This window comes from Dipodomys merriami, unplaced genomic scaffold, assembly GCF_024711535.1.
Source record: "Dipodomys merriami isolate MVZ:Mamm:240054 unplaced genomic scaffold, mDipMer1.0.p SCAF_10, whole genome shotgun sequence".
Lineage (NCBI taxonomy): Eukaryota > Metazoa > Chordata > Mammalia > Rodentia > Heteromyidae > Dipodomys > Dipodomys merriami.
Window position 1 is genome coordinate 42,753,152 of NW_027202271.1, and position 15,451 is coordinate 42,768,602.

Here is a 15,451-nt window from a genome sequence, read left to right on the forward strand (position 1 = left end):
GCTTCTTGTTTCTTTTTGAAAGGGTAGAAGTTGGGGAAAGACAAAATATAAAGATCAAGAACTGGAATAACTCTTAACAGTAGAGTCACATCCCTAAGTTTATTCTGAAGTTGGTGGTTCAGGAGTTCTAGAGCTCCTAATCCAGGAAAATGGCTGCATTGGGTGTCCTATATGAGTCCCTTAGAGCAATTTAATTAGAAAACCTAATCCAGAGCTCATCTTCAAAGCCCTTCCTATCCCAGCACGAGTTGGAATCTTTGACCTGTTTCTAAAAGCCCATTATGAATCTTCACATCCTAGCAACTCTCTAGGAAGAACATGTAAGGTCATCTAGATACCCAACTGGATGGACAAAATGTTTGATAAACTATAACCTGAGGACATAAAATAGGACAAACCTGATAAGAGAAGAGCATGGCCTTCCTGTTACACATTAAAAACTCTCAAGAACAGTTCAGGTGAGACTTGACATGTATTGACTGTATTAGAAATATGTAGAAGTTAGAAATGGAAAGGAAGAGTTGAAATTTTAGTTCTGTTACCTTCTAGTAGTCACTGACTTGCTCTGTGAACTTGGTAATTCACTGAAATACTCTGTTCTTAATTTTTTACTATTTACTTTTAATTTGTGGTGTTATGTCTTTGAGTATCTTAAATTATTTCACTCTACAATTTAGGGAGATGTTACATTTATTTATTTAAAATTAAAAATGGCGTCCAATTTTAATCTATTGGATTTTTAAAAAAAAGTCTTCCATTCACCCTTAGCTGTTGTCTCAACCTTTGGTATGTGGCCTTCTCATTGAAATTGGATGACTGAATGCATTCTGTGAATAATGCCCAGGGCTTCTGGGAAAGTCTGAACAAGAAGAGCTTTATCTCTTCTTCTTTAACACTTCATTACCTCTGCACTCTAGTTACCCTTGTAAAATAAAGCTACGGTCTAACCAGATTAGCTAGTTCATTTTCCAGGAAGTCTTTCAGCTTGTCTTGCACTCCTTTAAACATAGAGTCTTGACTAAATTGTAAAAGACTAAATTGTAAAAATCAGTTCCTTGTGCAAAGGACTTTATGACTGAGTCACTGGTCAATAAACTAAGTAACTATCAAGAATTGTTCCACACCTTTCTGGCAAAGCAGTGGAATGACTGACAATTCAACACATAATTACTTACATTTTCAACTCCAGGGACAATGAAGAATTTCTCTTCTACTACAAGAATGTTATTACATTTTTACCTTATGTTTTATAAGATGCTGGAGGAAAATGCCACCTCAAACCAAAGAACATTTTAAAATAAGCACTTTGAATAAATAGAATGTCTCTTCATAGATCAAATATTTCATAGTTTGAAAAATAGCACAAAATGTTTGGTAGCTGTAGCATTGAAATTTCGGTTTTGGAACAAGAAAATCAGAGAGAGGCAAGAAAGAAGAAAACCTTTTTGCTTTGACCCAAAGAAATTCGAATGTAGGCAATAATCCTGTGTTCCTGATTGGAGTTTGTGATAGTGGTAAGAATTCTGTCCTGCAGTTTAGTTTGAAAAGTATCAACGGTGAAACAAAATACACTAAACCTCAGGATAGTGGGGAACATTGCAAGTACAATATAAGCATAACTTTAAGTTTTAGTCCAAGCATATTTATTTTTCTGAGGTATGGTATAAGAAATAATGGGCAGGAAGTAGTGGTATGGCTCAAAGCAGTAGAGTATTAGCCTTGGACAAAAGAGCTCAGGGATAATACCCAGGCCTGGAATTCAAGCCATATTACAGACAGAAAAAAAGAAAAGAAAAGAAAGAAGTATGGGACAAAGAAAGTAGAGAAAGGATATGATATTAATGTCCTTCAACAAATATCTAAAATGTCTTCTTGAGTACTGCACACAGTTGTTTCAGATTGTAAACTAGAAACTAGTATCATTCCCATGTATGTGAGAAAGGATTTAAAAAATATTGAAACCTTTGTTTTCTGCTTACTGCATTTTTCTCTATAGGGACATGTCTTATCCAATTTAAAAAGAGATACAAGCCAAAACCAAGGTCTTGTCTGATGTACTGAGAACAATCCATTTTACCATAAACTCTTCATTCATATTCCCAATCCAGATATTTAAAAGCTCAGATGAATATTGTGTTATTTTTTAGATAGCATATGAAGCAACATAATATTAAATAAAAAAGCATGCTCTTAAAATTCTACCAAATACTGATATCTATTCAATGATACCTTCTTTGGCAATAATGTAATGTATAGAAATATGTTTTTAAAAAGTTAAATAATGACAAAAATTTCAGAAATCTTATCTAAGAAACAGGAAGAAAGCGTAAGAAAATTATAATGTTCAGGATTTTTTTTTCTCTCTCTCCTTTGTTTTCAGGACTGGTCTTAAACTCCTTGAGGCAGCTGGAATTGAATTTTTTTTTAAGTCTTAAAAATGAAATGAAAGTGTATTCAGGGCCATCACTTCTGTTTATGAGTAAGTACCAAGAACAGAATTAAATAAATTCAGTAGCATCTCCTCAGGATGCAATAAGCATCTCTTCTTGTTGCAATATGTAAGTAAGCATAAGTAATTTTGAAAATGCAACTCCAGCTAGGTATAGAAAATGTCTTAATTTTGTTGTTGATGCAACAAAACTGCTAGAGAAAATTAAAATACTATGAAGGCCTTCATGAAAGGAATGGAACATGAAAGCAAAAAAAAATGTGGAATTTGTCTTTTGTCTTCCCTCTTGATTTCTTTCCTTCACTTATTCTTAAACAAATATTGATCAAGTCTCTGTAATGTGTGTTTTACATGTTATGTCCGTTTGCTGTTGCAAAACAGAATGTGTATAAAGGCAGGAATGAGAAGTATCTGGAAAGATAGACTTGGTTTAGATTATTGAGAGCCATGAATGGCGAAGCTAACCTTGTTTTAATGCTAAGATTTTCTGAATGTTTTATAGGCTTTCAACTACCATATGAAATAAGTGCTATTCTAACCTCTGTTTTTGTAGGTGAAGCCACAGTACAAAGATATTACCTTGGCAAAGGTCATGTAAAGATGCATGGAAATTTAGAATTTCAATTCCACATTTGTGCCTTTAACCATGATGCTACACTGTGATTGATTTTTATCAGTAGCCATTTTGGTTTTCTCTTAGTTTATATTTTAAGTCAGTATTCTCATTTCCAAAGTAAGAATAATGACGATACCTCAGAGGGCTATAGTAAAGATTAAATAATATGTAGGAAATTATTTTGAAAAAATATTGCTTTGAAATGTGCCACATGGCAAGGATTATGAACATTGCATTGAAAAGGTTAAAGTAAATGAAGTATTCCAATAAATAAAACTATGAGGTCATTATTTACCAGCAGGTACTGCCTTACTAAGTTTATCAGCTGTGTATCAGCCCTCACTGAAAGAAAATAAATGGATGAAGGAAGAACCAATTTTAATGAGACAAAATAGGATGGTGTGTTGTCAGTGCTGCTGTGGGTACTGAGTTAGGTAACAGATATTCTTGGAGGCGCAGTCTACAGTAGGGATGTAACAAATATTTTCTACTATTCCTTGGAGTTTATGACCATTTAGGTTTATAACCTCACTTCTCAGGTGATAAAAGTCTTCAAACAAAACTTTCCATTTATTCCTATCATTCCTTTCATGGAAAGCAAACGTATTCTCATTTTCGACATGAAGACTTTGAGGCAAGAGTGACTTGTCCAATATCATATACACAGTATGTAGAAGAATCACAACTTAAACCCATGCCTCTTGCTGTTTCATCAATCTGCTCCATGAACTACTACTACTACTAATAATAATAATAATTTTCTCTATGCAAGGTAGTATTATGAATGCTTTATACAAGTCAGTTCAGTCAGCTCTTGCAACAGACCTCTTTAAGATATGCTCTATATTGCTCCTGTGAAATAAGTGACTGTATTTTGGGGTAAAGCATTGTGCTTCAACACACACTAGTAGATTTTCTTTAGTCTGAAATTACAAGGTTTCAATAATTATTGAGCTAATTCTATAATTAGTAAGTCTGTACATTTAATGTGTGTGTGTGTGTGTGTGTGTGTGTGTGTGTGTGTGTGTGTGTGTGTGTTGTGTGTGTTGGGAATGGAGCTGAGTATCAGCTTTGATGTGATGGAGAGTGTGAATGGAGCTGAGCCCAGAGTGGGAAAATCTTTTCACACTGGTATAATAGTAAAGAGGGAGAGAACATTCCTTTTTCCTAGTGGAGAAGACAGATTAGCATCATCTTTTCATAATCACAGTTCTGCATTCCTCCTAACTAGTCTAGATTCCTACAAAATGAATCTCATGGTAAGATTGGCCTAGGACACAACTAAGATGTGAGAAAGTACAAAGAATCCCTCCCCTGATATACTAAGTTGGATCAAGAGCAGATTTGAATAGCTGAACATGAAAGGAATTAGTGATAGTTTCCAGCTGGAAACTAGCAACCTGGAACCTTTGACCTTGTTCTTGGTAAATATTCTCTTTTGGAAACAGGATTTTTGAAAGGAAAAAATGAGAACTGATAATTGATGACAAGCAATATAAAGAGAATGAAAATTTAAAAAAATTAAACCCTTGGGACAATTTTAAGAACTTCATGGAGTGAAAGTCACAACCTGAAATCTATAGCAGTTTCCCAAAGGTATTATGAAAGAGAAATTGTTAAGATATTTGATCTTCTATTCATTCTAATACCATATGCTATAATCCTAAAACCTCAGACATGGTTTGTCATGCCAAATCTGATGACTCACCTTGCCTTATGATTTATTACTCTTTTACCAATGTGGAATCAAGAATTGCATACTCATTCGCTGAGCAAAAGCCAAGAGAAAAACAACTTGGATTGTCCTTACTGGTCCTTTTAACTCCTAGAAGGCTCTGTGTTTGTATGTACATGCACGTATGTCATTCATATGCTTAGTTTGTGATGAAGGAGGGAAAGGTGTTATAGCAAATATTAGTTTTCCACATTATGAGCACATTTTCATTTTCTTGATTCTATTTAGCTTAGTTGATTTCTTCAAGGCTATAGCTTTCCTTCTTGCTAACAGTGTTTCTCAGAAATTAAAGCAACAGATTAATCATGTTTAAAGATGTCCAATTTATTGACATTAGAAGAGAGATTAAAAATAAGTAGAATATTTTCTAGTGAACAGAAACTTGTTTTTGAAATTTTGGAAAAACATTCTTACTAAGTTGTAACAGCTAGGGGCTACATTGAGGTGTTTCCCTTAAATATGAAGACAAATAATTCTAACACTTTTTATAATAAACAAAGAGGCAGTCCTATAGCCAAAATGGTGCCAAACAACCAAATCAGATTTGAGTTCAAGAAACAAAACAAAAACATTCTATACATTCTATCATAAATAATAATACAAAACCATGGACTGGTTGACTTATCTCAACAGATACACATTGTCTTACAATCTAAGCCAGGATGGTTAGGTTCTGGTGAGGATTCTTTTCCTGGCTTGCTAATAACCACCTTTGCATGACCTTTCTCAATGTATGAGTATGGAGACAGAACGTGACCTCTGGTATCAGTTTTGAAAAGGGCACTAATCCAATCACCAGGACCCCACTTTCATAGCATCCAAACATAATTACCTAAGCCCATCTATCTACTTAAAGGCCGACCTCTGTATGCCATCATTTGAGAGGTTAGCCTTTTACATGTGAATCTTCATAGGAGGATGCAACCCTTCAATTTATAGCACTGTGAAAATGTATATTATTGTTAAGAAGAAATACGAAGTGGATTAGCCAAGTAAAACAATGCATAAATTTACTTCATTTCCTTCCACAACAAATAGAACAGCAAAATGTGTTTCTGTGTATCATCCTTCTCTTATTCTCATGAGCTTATAGTGATAGTATGCACATGTTATGGTTGAGTTTTCACCATCTTTTCCACCCTCCTTCAGTTAGCAGCATTAGTGCAATTAGGCCTCATCTCCAAGGTGGATGCTGATTTGTTGTATCCAATTAGAGAATATTATCTACTTTGCTAAAGACAGCTAAATAACCTAGAATCATGCCTATCATTTTAGGCATGCAAGTCATTGTTTTCAGGTTTAACTTGTAAGTTCCATGGTTTTACTTTGAAAAGGATTATGGGGCCTTGTTTATCACTGGCCATTATCTTGCAATCATTTAGTTGAAGGGAGGAAAGTATACATCTTTGCTGACATAAATGACCTGCAATTTTCTGTCCTTCATCCACTTATTTATGTAAGTATTACAAGTTTTGGTAATCATTATAGTTGATTTAAAGAATGATTTAAATTTTATACAACATTTATACCCTTTACTCTAAAAGACAAAGAAATATGAATAACAATTTTAATTTTAAATTGAAATTTTGTATCTATTAGATTCCTTTCTTAGCAACCAGAAGGCAGGGAAAATATCTACAACTTATTTGTGATCCCAGTATGGAAATTGAATAATTTGTACCTACCAAATTTAGTTTAACTAATAAAATGTTTATTTTCATTTGTTTAGACAGCTTTGAAATAAGTCAGCGGTTGAAGTCAGTAGTTGGATGGAATTCTCAATGAGCCCACAGTTTAGTTGGGGAGAAAATTATAAACAGACACTTACAATATAAAGTGTTAGAGAAATAAGAAACTTCCAGACTGGAAGGAGGGGTACCTGGCTGTGATTGCAGTGTGGACTCCTGGAGGAAATATTTCTGAATCATTAACATTCTTAAGAGCTGCGTAATAGTTTGCCTGGCAGGCATGGGGGCTGGAGAGGTAAGGAGAAGGCTTTGTAAGCAAAAGGAACAGTATGTTCAGAAGTTCAGTTAAGTGGAAAATCAACAGTGGGATGTTGAGGAAAATGCAGGTATTATAGCATTTCTATAGACAAAGAGAAGGGACCCAACATTTGTTGAGCAGCTAAATTGTATTAGAGGCTGAGTTAGAGTGACATATTCTGTCTTATTTAATTTCTGGAACAACTATTTCATAGATTAAGGATATGCAGCTCAAGTGGGCTAGGTAGATTGGCTGTCTATGCAGCTATTAAATAGTACAATTAAGATTTGGATCTGAGTTTTTCTGAATCTTAGGGGACATGTAGGTCATGAATGGAGTTAAAGCTTCAAATTTAGAGAATGCCTGTGATGAGCAGCCTTCTATGCCTTATTAAAGGATAAACCCTAAACATCTAAAGATGTTCTGTAGACATACATAGTTGAAAACAAGACTTAAGTACACATGATTTAGCTTCAGATAAAAACAAAGGCAATTATCATCCTATTGGTAATATCCATCATTGTAGACATAGTCAAAATCTTCCAGTTATAACATTTAGAGGAAGAAGGGAGAAAGCAGTAGCAGAGCTGTGAGGAATACCATTTATGAATAGGAGCCAAAGGAGACTAAAACTGACTAAATAGGAAGAAAACTAGGAAATAGTGTGTGACAGAGACTAAAGGGTTCAGCATTTCAGTCTGGAGGTGGTTGTTAAAAGCATCAAATGTTTCAGAAACTAACAGTTCATAAACCTTAATAATGGTTCTTTATTTTTGTTGGGATTTTATTAAGTGATGGCTGGATACTTCTAAAGATAGTTATTTGTCAAACTTGTAAAGAAACATTCTTACAATCACACTGGATACCCAAAAAGAACAAGGTATTTCAGAAAAGACTGATATAAAGAATTCTATTGAAATCTCACAGTTTGAAGACACCTCATGTAGTTAATATCTAATTGTATATTTTTGCCAACTACTTTCCTATCCAGAATAGAATAAGCTTATTCGTGGTGTCACGAAGTTTATAAACTTAAAAGACACCTGGCTTTTCTTGTTTACATTGATGATTCAATGTTCAAAATTCATTAGGAAGAACAACAAAAATAACTGACAAATATTTATGATTTGATTTTCTCTAGTACTATTTCATTTTATAGATGAGGTAACAAAGCTTCATTGAGGTTAGTGCTAATTAACTTGAGGTCTTTTAGAGATTAACTAATGAGGTCAGAAGAAAAAGTCGGCTCTGAGTCCTAGTCTTCTCTGAATCATCATTATACAGATAGTTATGTAATCTTGTGTACTAATTTGCCTGTTTTTCTCACTTTTTTTCCATGAAAATTATTATTGTTTAAATCTCTGCAGCTAACTTTAAAGAGGGAATCCTGAATTTATATAGCTTCTGGCTGAATCTAAAAGTAAAGATGGCCCCTGAACAAAAGTCTTCTGTATGCCGATTACCTGGGATTCAGACCACATTCTTAGGCTTGCAGTTGGATTAAGAAATAAATGTTGCTTATTTAAGTGAGTGAGCTCTCCTTTATAGCTGAATGAAATGGTGACACAGTTCTATTTTCATAGCATTTAGGCAAGAGATTAAAGACTCATCTGGTAAATTTAACCACTATAGAAAATCAGTCTGGATATTTCCGGCCTGTTGAGAAGGTTTTCCTTTGGCTTGAATTCTCTGTACAGTTTCCTGTTCTAGTCAAATTGATGAGACAGCTGTTGGAGCTTAATCTTCACAGTGTGATGGAGAGTAAGTGCTATAGAGCATGGACATCCCATTCTCCCCAAAGCTCACAACTTACAAAAAATAATTCCTACCCCAAGATAGATGTGATTTTTTCTTTTTCTGACTTTGTCCAATATAAGAGTGGTGTTGGAGTTGGATTTTGAATTTTGACATTTAGATAAAGATATAATTCATAACTTAAAAAAGAAAAGCTGTCTAGAAATGTAACTTCTATGGATAGAAACTTTCTATTGAACCAATCTGAGTAGCTTTAGTTGTAGTTTGCACTTTGTTTTTTACTGTTTTTACTGTGAGTACTCTGCTACTGGTTCTGTTTATTATTTCTGTCTTAAGAAGCATTGTTCAAAGACAGAGGGACACATCTGTGACAGATTGTGATAGACCCATCCAGAAGTTTCAATTGATCTCTCTCCCTGGATTGTGACATCATAGTTTTATCAGGAAAAGAGAGCAAGTGAGAGGGGGGGGGGCAGATAAACAGAGGAAGAGGAAGGAAGAAGAGGAAGAGGAGGGAGATAGAAGGAGACAGAGAGAAAATATAAGTGAGTGCATGATCCCTATGTATTCCACTAATAAAGGAGAAGAGAGGAATTGATGGGGCCTTTTCTCTTACTGCTTTTACTTTGTCCTTTTATGGACATGCAAGGAGAAAGTCCACTACTTCTAGATAGGAACAACATGCTTTCATCTGTTTTATCTTCCATTAAATCACTGTCCTTTTCTCTCTCTCATTGTAAACTCAGTGCACCATCAAAATGTGAGCTGCTTGCTATCCCCATTCAAGCTAACCTTTAGTGCCTACCCACAATTTGGTTTTGCTGAGTAGTTAGTCTGGATGAGGAAATATCTGCGAGTCTACTTGGCGAGACATAAGATTTTCCATTCTTTTTGAAAACTAATGAAAAGACAATTATTGCTACACACTGTTCAGAGTACTCCACAAAGAACCAGTTCTGTACTTCCTGAACAGAATCCTTGGCTGCAGTCTTTTATCCTCTGCCACTCCCAGATTTCTTGGCCCAGTGTTATCTGATCAACACCGAAACAAACATGTCTTTCAGTCTTGGGAAGTAACTGCATTTCTTATTGGGAATAGCCATGATACAAGCTTGAAAGTATTTTTTGAATGCTTATTTTGTGCTAGAAACTGAAGAATACAGAGGTAACTAACATAGGCCTTGTTCCTTGCCTAGATAATAGGCAAAGCTATCATGTAAACAAGCATTGCAATTTCGATTTGTGAGACTCTTAAATCAAGAGGTTATTATAATAAGTATAGGATAGAGGAGAAGAGTCTGCAACGAGCTTTGGAGGGGGTGGATAGGAGATAATGGAGCTATAATAATTGAGCTCTGTGAGCTAGGTTTTGGAAGGTGAGTAGGAGTTTGTCAAATAGATAACAGCACAGTGGGCTTGAGGGGGTAGGAGAGGGCATGGAAGGAATTATATCTGTAATAAAGGCAAGGGTCAGTTAGTTATAGGTCTTTGCTGAATGTGATCACATTCACAGTTAAAAACATCAGGTGACAGATTTAAATACAAGTTCTGAGAATGATTAGGCATCTATTTAAATTAGGGTTTGACAAGCTACTGCCAAGATCAATTCTGGCTCAACAACTGTTTGTGAAAATAAGTTTTATTGGAACACAGCCATTCTCATTTGTTTATATATGTCTGTGGCTGTTTTCACATAATCAAAGAAGTTAGTTACACATAAAAATCTTTAAGGTAAACTTAAAAATAATGAGGTAATGGAATTTAAGGGGAGAGTTTTAGTTGGCAGATTACTTAGAATACTCAGGGAAGAGAAAGAAATGAAGGGTGTCCAAATTTGAAAGAGTGAAATCGAATTGTCATTGTATGCAGAAGACATGATCCTATGTATAGAAAAGTCTAGAGCCTCTAGCAAAAAAGTGTTCAGCAAATTCATCAAAGTTGTGGTTCACAAAATCAGCATAATCACAGTTTACACAATATCAGTTTACAAAATCAGTATCATTGCTATATTACAATGGAGAATATTTTCAAAAGAAATCAAGAAATAAATCCCATACTACAAACCCTCTTTCACAAAGTGTTCAGCTAACCAAAGGTTAACTGTGAAAACTATAAAACATTGGTGGATGAAATTAAAGAGGATACAAAAATTGGCATGACATCCCATGTCCATGGATAGGAAGAATCAATATTATTAAAACATACATACTACATCAAAAATTATTGATGAATTAATTTTCTGCTACATGCCAGTGACAGGCCTGGGTTATTGCTTACATCTATAATAGCAGCATTTGAGAGGCTAAAAGGAAGGTCATGAGCTTGACATGCCCTGTGCTGCATAATGAGTTTGATATTATGTAGGTTGTATAATAAAAACCTGTCATAAGCAAATGAATAAATAAACAACTCTCTCCCAAAGTGACATTCTTCACTGAACTAACAAAAACAACCCCAATATTCCTATTATGAAAACACAGAATTTTGAATAACATTGAATAAAAGGAATACAACAGGAGTACTGTGCTACTCAACTTCAAAATACACTATAGAACTATAGTAATCAAGATAGCATGGTATTGGTATAAAAACACCTGGGTGTCGATGGCTCATGCCTATAATCTTAGTACTCAAGAGGCTAAGATCTTAGGATCATGGTTGGAAGCCAGCCTAGGCAGAAAAGTAAAGCACTAGCCTTGAGCACAAAGAGCCTCAGAGACAGAGACCAGGGTGTAAGTTTAAGCCCCAGAACTGGCAAAACAAACGAACAAATAACAACAACAACAACAAACCCAGACACAAGCTGGGTACTGTTGGATCATGTCTTTAATCCTAGCTACTCAGCAGGCCAAGATCTGAAGCTCATGGTTCAAAACCAGCCTGGGCAGAAAAGTCTGTGAAACTCATGTCCAATTAACCACCAGAAAACCAGTGTAGGGCTGTGGCTCAAAGTGTTCAAGTGCTAGCCTTGAGCAAAAAGGCTCAGGGATAGTGCCTAGGCCCTGAGTACAAGCCCCATGACCACCACCACCACTGACAACAAAACAGACACAAGACCAAAGACATATAATAGAGACCAAACTTAGTATCGATCAACTCATAAGAATAAAGTAATATGGTGTTCATATACAGTTGGATACTATTCAATCCTTTACAAAGACTATTGATCAAGACTATCATTTCCAATAATAAAGATAAAACTGGAAATTATTAAGTTCAATGAAATAAACCAGAACACAGAAAAATATTTATGACCTGGTCTCACATATATGTGAAATCTAAATGACAATGGAACAGAATGATGAGTCTAGAAGTAAATTTACACACATATGACAAAGAAGAAAGAAATTTAGGGCAGGATAGTGGTTAATGGACTGTGAAGAGTAGAAGGGAAGGAGAGGTGGGAAAAGACTGGTCAATGGACACTATGTTTTAGTCAGCTCTGATATACTGTTTCACAGTAAGGTAGCTATAGGCAACAATATTGTACAATACAACTCTAATAATAACAGATGCTGGAGGGGATGTGGACAGAAGGGAACCTTGCAGCATTGTTGGTGGGAGTGTAAAAATTTAAATACTTTTTAATCTTTGATATGGTTGGATATATAGTGTCATCTTAAAGGTTAGGTTGCCAGCTGATGAGCTTTAAAAAAGTGATTTGATAATGAAACCTTTGACATATTAATCCTTTGATAAACTCAAAATTTGATGGATTATTGGGAGGGATTCAAATTTTAGGAGGTGGGGCCTATTTGGAGGAAGTAGGTCACTGTGGGTGTATCATTGAGGAAGGTATCTTGACATTGGTCCATCCCTTTTCTCCTCTACCCTCCTATACTCTCTGTTCTCTTTTTGGCCTTATGGGGCAAGCATTTCTTCTATTCTTGCCCTCCTCATAATGTTTCTACCTAGTTATGGGCCTAAGAACAATGGAGCATTCTGATCCAGGGCTGAAACTGTAAGCCAAAATATGTCTTTCCTCTTGTTAGTTGATTTTCTTGGGTATTTTGTTACAGTGACAAAAAACTAAACAAACAATTTTTTGTTCTCAGATAAATGATAAATATTTGCTTTTAAAAATTTTATTGCAAAGGTGACATACAGAGGAGTTACCGTTACGTAAGTTAGGTAATGAGCACATTTCTCCCAGTTTTTCCCTTCCATGCCCTTCCCCCATCAAGTTGTACAGTTAATTTCCAACACGGTGTCTAGTGATTGTCACTGCTGAATTGGTTCATCCTTTGTCCCAGTGTTTCTGTGCTTCCCCTTTCCCTCCCCTAATCAGAGAAACACATAAATAAGACAAAAGCTCAGAAATAAAAAACAGTGACAAAAGGGAATAAACCAAAGAAAAAAAGGGGGGAAAAGCCACAGTGTGGCTCCATTTCTTGGAGTTCATTTGGATAAGCATCATTTTATATGGTCATATGCACATAACTATTTAGCCCTTGTAATCCTCTCCTTAGAATATCTTCCTTTGTTCTCAATGTGTGAATATTGAGTGTTATTTTAATTAATCATGTCCAAGTGTATAACTATTTGTCTTTTACTAAAATGATGAATATTTTAGAAACAGATATTTGTTTTCTGATTTGAATGTTAACCTTTGTCTGTATGTATGAAAACATCAGATAGTTCTCCACACAAACTTAGACTTGTATGTGTCAGCTGAAAATAAAATTAAAATACTATCTAAATTCAATTAAAAAAGAAAAAGCTTTAGTGGAAGTTCAAAGGAAAAGTAATAACCTAGCTTTTGAAGAATAAAGAAGTCAGACAGATGGATGATAAAGAGGAATTACCTGGTTTTGGAGCATAAGGAAATTTGACACAGGGCTGGAGGGGAGTATGGCCATCTGGAGGATGTGGTTGCAGGAGTACAGATAGGGATCTTAGACCCAAGTGGGATAAGACAGGAATGCCAACTTCTGGAGTTTAGATTTCATTGGCTAGACAGTGGAGACCTGAGGAACTGAGGCTATAAATGCTCTTTCTTCACTAGGAAAGAGATGAAAAAGAATAGGAAAGCAAAATTTGTCTTTCAGAGATTAGCTTTGCTGACCCTCTCAGCAAATGTTCGTCCTTTCTTTATGTTCCCATAACACCTTGGGGCTCCTTGAATCCGACTACTTATTATGTTTCCTTGTAATTGTTTACTTGTGAACAGAACTGGAGAGTCCAGGCCTTGTGTCATTCTTACAGGAAGAGTGATACAGAGGCTAAGACTTCCCTGGATTTGACTCTTATTCATTTACTTATTTGGTTGTTAATTTATTTATTTACTTTTTGAATTGACAAAAATTGTATCTGAACTTATTTCAGTGTTGACATATGTATACTTTATGGAATGGCTAAATCACACTACCACATACATTAGTGCTGATAGCTGTGTTTTTGTTGATAAGAACACTTCAAATTCATTCTCTGTGATTTTCAAGAATACAACACGTGGCTATTAACTGTAGTCACCTCAGACTCTTATTTGACCTCACCTTCCTCATACCTTGGTTCCCTCATCTGAGCATAATAATTATTACTGTTCTACACTTAATAATAATTGTAGCTATGTAGTATGATTATTAAATGAGATTAAAATAGCACCCAGTGGCAGGTAAGTACTGAAGACCAGTATGCCTTATTATTATTCTTAGTGCCTAGCTCAGTCTTTAGAAACAAATAGGGATTTTGCTGGATGAATGAATTTGTGTCTATAAGGAAGGAGAACACTTTGAATGAGTTTCTTTAGATCATCCTTATAAGATACCTGCAAGGAAAGTATTATCTCTGTCTTTAGAAAATATGAATGGGCTCTAGTAGCAAATGATAGAGCAGGGTACAGATAGAGACTTATCTAGCCCTGTATAATTGAGAACTTGTGTGTGTGTGTGTGTGTGTGTGTGTGTGTGTGTGTGTGTGTGTGTGTGTGTGTGCTAGAGAGAGAGAGAGAGAGAGAGAGAGAGAGAGATGATGATGATGATGATGAGGGAGAGAGAGAGAGAGAGAGTTTAAAGAAATAAAAGTAATGGATAGAGTAAAGCCTTAGAGATGGGAAAGGGACTAATCAAAAGCTCAGGGGAAGGTCTTACACTTCTTTCATCAGTGAAACAGGTATTACAGGAACCAACCCCCAAGTAGAGGGTTGGTTGAAATGGGAATCCTGCTAAAGAGGGAGTCTAAGGAAAGTGCATACGTTTGATCTTAGGTAATTAGAGAAACGATGATACCATTTATAGAAATAGATATGGGTAGATTTGTTTTGCAGGGTGTGAATTTTCAGATTTAGTTCTGGATATAGTTGAGCTAATGGCTGGAAATGCGGTCCTGGGTAAGAGATGCAGATTGGAAATTAATTTGTGTAAGTCACGTTTCTAGAGACAAATGTTGAGGGTTGAAATCATGGGTACGCAGGCAGCAAACAAAGCAGTTTGAGTCAATCCTGTAACAAGGAATCTTGACTGAGTGTGGACAAGGGCTGGCCAACCAAGACCCTGTGGCCCTTCCCTGTTATACATTCTTTTTTTCTTTTTTCTTTTTGTCGGTCGTGGGACTTGAATTCTGGGCCTACGTGCTGTCCCTCAGCTATTCAGCTCAAGGTGAGCCTTCTACCACTTGCGCCACAGAGCCACTTCCAATTTTCTAGTGGTTTATTGGAGATAAGAATCTCATGAACTTTCCTGCCCTGGGTGGTTTTGAACTGTGATCCTCAGATCTCAGCCTGATACGCATTCTTTAACTGATTTCTGACTCTGGATTCTTTCATTAGTCAATGGCAATACAGGTGTCATCCATATGTAAATATCCACCTCTCAGAATCCTTATGTGTCAATGAAAATTGGTGGCTAGAGCAGATAAAGCTGTCACACAGGGAAAGAAGAGATGGGAACAAGATGAGCCTTAAAGTGTGGCT

General features: G+C 35.7%; 1 long non-coding RNA gene across 3 annotated transcripts in view; it reads left to right on the top strand.

The window, feature by feature from the left end:
• LOC138837967 (uncharacterized) overlaps window positions 1–15,451 on the top strand; it is a 304,135-nt gene that overhangs the window by 212,781 nt on the left and 75,903 nt on the right. For all 3 annotated transcript variants that reach the window (XR_011375526.1, XR_011375533.1, XR_011375532.1), the window contains one exon: window positions 2,381–2,479. This is a non-coding gene — a long non-coding RNA (uncharacterized lncRNA). The remainder of the gene's footprint in view (window positions 1–2,380; window positions 2,480–15,451) is intronic.